Source organism: Chinchilla lanigera, unplaced genomic scaffold (genome assembly GCF_000276665.1).
Source record: "Chinchilla lanigera isolate Chin_1 unplaced genomic scaffold, ChiLan1.0 scaffold00079, whole genome shotgun sequence".
NCBI lineage: Eukaryota > Metazoa > Chordata > Mammalia > Rodentia > Chinchillidae > Chinchilla > Chinchilla lanigera.
In genome coordinates, this window is record NW_004955480.1 from 8333187 (window position 1) to 8339356 (window position 6170).

At 40.2% G+C, this 6170-nt stretch overlaps 1 long non-coding RNA gene across 1 annotated transcript; it reads right to left on the reverse strand.

The window, feature by feature from the left end:
• Window positions 1–2143: 2143 nt before the first annotated feature.
• LOC106146459 lies at window positions 2144–4678 on the reverse strand. The gene is made up of 3 exons (XR_001230893.1): window positions 4639–4678; window positions 4145–4215; window positions 2144–2660 (listed from the first exon to the last, which is right to left on the reverse strand). It is a non-coding gene; the product is annotated as an uncharacterized LOC106146459 (long non-coding RNA).
• Window positions 4679–6170: the final 1492 nt, after the last annotated feature.

The following is a 6170-nucleotide window of genomic DNA, read 5'->3' on the forward strand; positions in this document are numbered from 1 at the left end:
CCAAGCCTGACACAAGGTTGTCAATTGGAGCCCAGCCTCTGACTCAAGGAAACAAAAAAAAAAGATTGGCATGTGGTTCAGTGCAAAGATCTTGCATTTTATCCCAACTACTGCAAATAAGTAAATAAATTTTAAAAATAAAAAAGAAAGTAATTGGGGGAAAAACATCCTATCTGCACTCTGCATGTAGACCTTTTCCTTGTCATTATTTCCTAAATGATGCAGTTAGATGGTGTTTACATTATGTGAGATATTATAAATCACCTAGAGATGATTTACAATGTACAGGAGTGTATGTGGAGGCTCTATGCAAACTTGACATGGTTTTATACAAGGCATTTTGGAGGGGGGTGTCCTAGAACCAATCCCCTGAGGGGCAAATGTATTTACTGTCTCCTACTGTGTTTTTAAATGATACCATGACTCCCATGAATTCTGCAACCACCTTATGATGTTTGAAAAAGTTATAATTATGGAACTGAGGTTAGTAGCTGGAATAGCAGTTATCAAACTTTTGTTGCTTAGGAATCATGTATAAAATCCTAGACCTTGCTCCAAATGCTTTGAATCAGATTTCCAAGGATAAGTCTTAGAGCCATCACAGTACCTGATGTGATTTGATGCAAGTTCTCCAAGGATTGTACTTTGAGGGCTACTGTGAAGGATGGGGCTAATATCTCTGGTTTCAATTTTACTGCAGTTTGGTTACCAGTCCTGTGGTGAATTCACATCTGGTGGCCAACTTGTAACACTCAGTTGAACTGGCTTCAGTTCACTTTGGGGGAGCTCTGGTCTTCACTTTAAGCATCACTTCCTGGCTCTGGAGGGAAGATAATGCACTGCTTAGCGTCTTGGAGATGCTTGTCACGTTGGCTTTCCTGGTGGGAACTTGGCTTTCCTCATCGTTGGAGAAGCTCGCGACCTCACTGTTGCTGAGGATGGCGGTGGTACTTTTCTGGGGAGCTCAGGTTCATACATTGAGCATTGCTTCCTGGCTCCAGTTCAGATCCCTCAGCCTGCTGGCACAGATCCTTCATCTCGCTGGTACAGACTTTCCAGCTTCCACCACTGACCTTTTGGCCTTCCCAGCATAGATCCATGAAACAGACGTGCATGAGACATTGCCGTTTTCCCTAGGCCTCCAGCTGGACTCATAGGAGGCACTGTTATGGGCTCTAGGTCTTCAGCTGAACTCATGCAGGATAACGGCATGGGATCCAGTCTCTTGGGTGGATTCTTTGGTCTTTGGTGCATGGACAGATTTCCTGCACTCTTTGTTTTTTTGGTTTTGGTTTTTCTCCGGTACTTCCTGCACTCTTTGTATATGATTATTTAGGTGACTATTGTAAAATAATCTTATAAAATATGTGTCCTGTATTATATTGTTTTTCCTTGCAAAAACCCCCAAACTACGACAAATCCCATAATTGATTACTCCTTATATACTATTTCATATCTGTTGTTGTCAATTTTGCTGAGGATAAGCATGTAGCTAAGAACCATGAAACAATGTATACTCTGCCTCTTTGTCTGTTGTCATTGTTTTCCACTTTATGCCCCTTTCTCCTGATGAAATGCCGAGCAAGGTTAAAGGGTCAGACTTGTTTTTTAACAGAAACTAAATGTGCGATAGTTGTGCAAGGAGAGTGCTGGCTTCAAATCTTACTTCTGCCTCTCTGAACTTTGGTTCCTCATCTGTAAAATTGGGTCAACAGGACCTACTTCTGCTTCACAAAGTTGTGAGATAATGTGGTACCTGGTATTGAGTTACTCTTTAAATAACCGATGACGTTCATCAATGCATAATACAGCTTTACCTTTGGAGAGAAAGCTCATACAAGTGTTACGCTGCATGTAGAAGAAGGACCATCATTTCTTAGGAATGTTCAGGAGGAGACTGGCAAGATTAAACATGTATAAACCTGTAGTTCTTTATGATTAATAGCATTCCTTTTAATTCAGCCCGTCCTATAGCTAACCCAAATTAGACATTTGCATTCGGTACGTATTTCACAATCATCTCTTATTCATCGCTCACCGTGTGAACTGGGTCAATATGACTGTCTTAGTCACTTTTCTCATTCTGAGACAAAATACCTGACACTTGAAGTTAGAGGAAGAAAAACTTACTGTAACTCACAGTTTGTAGAGGTTTCAGTTCATAGTTGGCCAGCTCCCAGGCAGGGTGGCATAGCAGAGGGGCGTACGGAGGAGACATAGTTCATGACAGGCAAAAAGCAACAAAGCCACAAAGTAGTGAAGAAGTAGCAAACAGTCAGCAGCAAGTGCCAAGCAGCTTTCTACCCTTTCTACTCTATTCGGGTAGCACTCACACCCATGGTGGGACACCCTTAATCCTAGCATCGTACTGTGTATCAATCCCAGCATCCCACCCTTAATCCCAGCATCACACACTCTAGATCCTGCCACCTCCAAAAACCCGCGCCTATGACTGCATGAGGCTTTGGGGGGACATCTAGATACAAGCCATAACAATGACCTACTATTTTTCTTGTATGGGTCAATTGTTCAGCTATCGAAGCATTATTCTGACAAAAGACCTGGTAGTAATCATTGTGCATACTTACACTTTTTGTGAGAATTAAATTATTAAGCCAGAAATTCATTCACTCTTCTATTCTTCATCTTGACAAGAGCACCTTTACAAAAAATGTATAGCTTACTGCAATGTCAGTGATCTAGGAATATTTATATTACATAAAGACAATGGACTGATACAATTTTAACTCCCTCCAGAATACTATTGAGGAAAAGGATTTCAATATTTTGGGTTGGAAATTATAAAGAGTCTCACCTGAATTATCCAAATTGAGCTTGTTTCCTTATTTAATTATCAATGATTTTAAACCTAGATGTTTCTTTTTTTTTGTTTAAACCTAGATTTTGCAAAGGAACAAAACATCTGTCATGATCTCTTAGAATATTATTATTATTTTAATGTACATAATAATTTAAAAGGTAATATTGAATACTTTGTATGCCAGGCACTGTGAGAAAGCCTGTTATACTTATTAACTCAGTTAACTTTCATAAATGAGGTATGCATTGCTATTTCTCCTCATTTGTAGGTGAAGAATCAGAACTTCCGAGAGAATGGGTCATTTGCCAGGGTTTACATTTAAGGTAAAAATGAAGCTGGGGTGGGAATTTAAATCTGTCTGACTCTGAGCTCAGGCATCTAACACATTGCTCTTCTCTTGGCGGGCGAGAATTCTACCGCTGAACCACGCATGCTGCTCTTCTTCTCTCGAACCCTCAAAAGTGAACTAGTTTTGAAATAAATATATGCCATCATATAGTTTTTGAAAAGAGGGTTCCATGAAATCAAACAATTTGACAGAACATGGTAACTCCAAATAATGGGAATCACTGCTATATGCATATCACATTCATCAGAGAATTGATCAGCTTAACATTTCAATTAAAATAACACCCAGATATGACATGTAAGCATACCTCCCACTTTTCCTTGCAACTAGGTAAGCTAAACTCTAGACTATGGGATAAAAACGGAGGTGTGTTTTGCTAACTTTCTTAGTGTGTACGAATTCTTTGGTTCTCTCACACCATTCATCCATTTTACTGCCTTGAATCAAGCACCACCATCTGGACTTAAAAATGAAGACTACTTCTAGAGTTGGTAAAAGGAGTGCAGCCTCCTGCGAGGCCCTGAACTAGAACCACCCAGCCAAATCATCCCAGGATGCCTGGACCACACAAACTAAGAAACAGTAAATGTTGCTCCTTAATGTCACTAAGTTCTTGGGTAATTGGTTATAGAATGATAGGTAATGACATAAAGAAAGCATTACTTTGGCCCAGTATCATAGCCTGTTATCCCAGCACTTGGGAAGCTGAGACAGGAGGATTATGAGAGATATTGTGGGAAAAAAAAGAGAAGAAAGAAAACCATATCTTATTTACACCACTGTCATTATGTATTTTCTATCACTCACTAATAAGTCTCTTAAGTCTCCTTTCCAGTGAAATTGTTGTAGATTTAACCTAAAGGAATTACTTTTCAGGTGCTATTCCTAGGGTTCCCACAAATAGAGAACTAGCAGAGGCCAAAGAGAACACCTTGTCCAGTCTCCTCATTATACCCCTAAAAGTTATAGCTCACATGTAGTGATTCCAGCATCAGACGCAATTCTTTTGCCATGGATGATGGGGTCCAGATGGGTTTTTAAATTCCTGTGTGTGATGGTAAGGAAAAAAAAATTGCACGTTATGATAAGGAAAAAAACAACAAAGTTTAATGAATTTTTGGTAGAGGGTGGTATGCTCAGTGTGAGTAGCCTTGAACTAGTGGAAAGGAAAATAACATTAAATATGTAGGGTTTAAGAATTTAAAATGTTGTGCCCTGTCTAGGGTAGCTCCCGTTGGATCTTCCAGACCCAGTGTTCTTGACGAACAACGTGATTGATAGTATGCTGAATCATGTCATCTGTATCTATTGTATCAAATATCCTGTCTTTTCCCATAATTCATCCTGGTATAATCAGATGTATGAGACGCAGTCCATATACATGAACATTTCATGAGTTCCAAGTGAAGAAAAGTTACCATAGGTGTGATAGTTAACTGCTGTGTTGATTTGAGTAAGAAACACTCACCTCAGCGCCTGCCTGGCAAGCGCAAGGTCAAGAGTTCGATTCCTGGTACCAGAAGAAAAACAAAAACAAAAAGAAACAAACCAACAAAAAACCAGACTCCTTAAAAAAAAAAAAAGAAACACTCAGCTGATTGGTTTGGCCCAGTTCTGGGTGTCACCGAATGATGGACATACCAGAGAGGGAAGGTCCACCCTGGGGTGTGAGTAGCACCAACCAATAGGCTTCTAGCATGGATAGAATGAAAAGGGAATGGAGTCTGGCTTCTGCTGCTTTGGTGGAGTTTCAGTCTTCACCACTGCTTTTGGTTGTCCATCTCCAGGTTTCTAATGCAGACTCTTCAGCTTTCAAACATCAGCTTCATAGAGGCTGGGGATTTAGCTCAGTGGCACAGTGCTTGCCTGGTAAGCACAAAGTCGTGAGTTCAATTCCCGGTTCTGGAAAAAAACAAAAAACAACCAAAAAAAAAAACAAAAAAAAAAAACACATCAGCTTCCTGATGTAGACTGCAACAGGACAAGACGGTGAACTCCAGCTCTTTCACCTTTGACTGGATTCTTTGGTTCACCAGTGTGCATACGGCCCTTTTGCCTTCTTTCACACCCAACTCTGCAGGCAACTATTGTAAGCATACTTTATAAAAAAATTATATATATATATATATATATATATATATATATATATTAAATTAAATCTGGTATTCTAGCGAAGTCTAACTGATACAATAGGCCAGGTGTGAGAAGCTGACCCTGGTAGGTCTTGTTTTTCCACTTTGAAATCTCTCTAGGTAGGCCCAGGTATCTTTGTCTTTCTTATCTCTGCTTGCTAGGAATAGACCGTAGGACAAAGATCAGGGAGTGGCGCTTGCCTCAGCATTGCCCAGGTTCAGGTGAGTGGCGGAAAGTGTCTATGGCCCCAACTGTACTTTCTATACTGGTTACATACAGTTCATTTTCAGGATAACCTGTGACGCAGGGACTTTTTAATCCCATTTCATATTTAAGGAAACCAGGTCCAGACCTTTAACTTTTGGCTTTACTGTCTCTTGTTAAAGAATCCTTTTAAACCAGTTCAAGGGCTGGGGTGTAGCTCAGTGATAGAGCACACGCTTAGCATGTGCAAGGCACTGGGTTTCATCTTCAGCACCCACTGCCACCAAAGTTCAGTTACAGACAAATGTCAAGGTTTTGTTACAATCTTACACCCAAAGGAAGAGATCTATAGCAATCCAACCAACCACCCCGCTAAAAGAAGTACTTGAGGAGAAGAGAATGGAATTATAGTAATCATAGTTACGTTGACACAAAGAAAATGATCACTGGTTAAAGGTCACCTAACTCCTTACTCACTTATCTAGGTGGTGGGTGACTCATTTCCCAGAACTTGCTATCCTGCTGGAGTCATTTTTGCACATGTTGTCAGTTAATATGTATTAATTACTCTGCACTGTTTACCTCTCAGCAGTGTCCCAGATCAAGTATGCACAGCATTTGAGGAAACAAAATGGCCAAATACTTCTCCTATGGTCCTGTGGC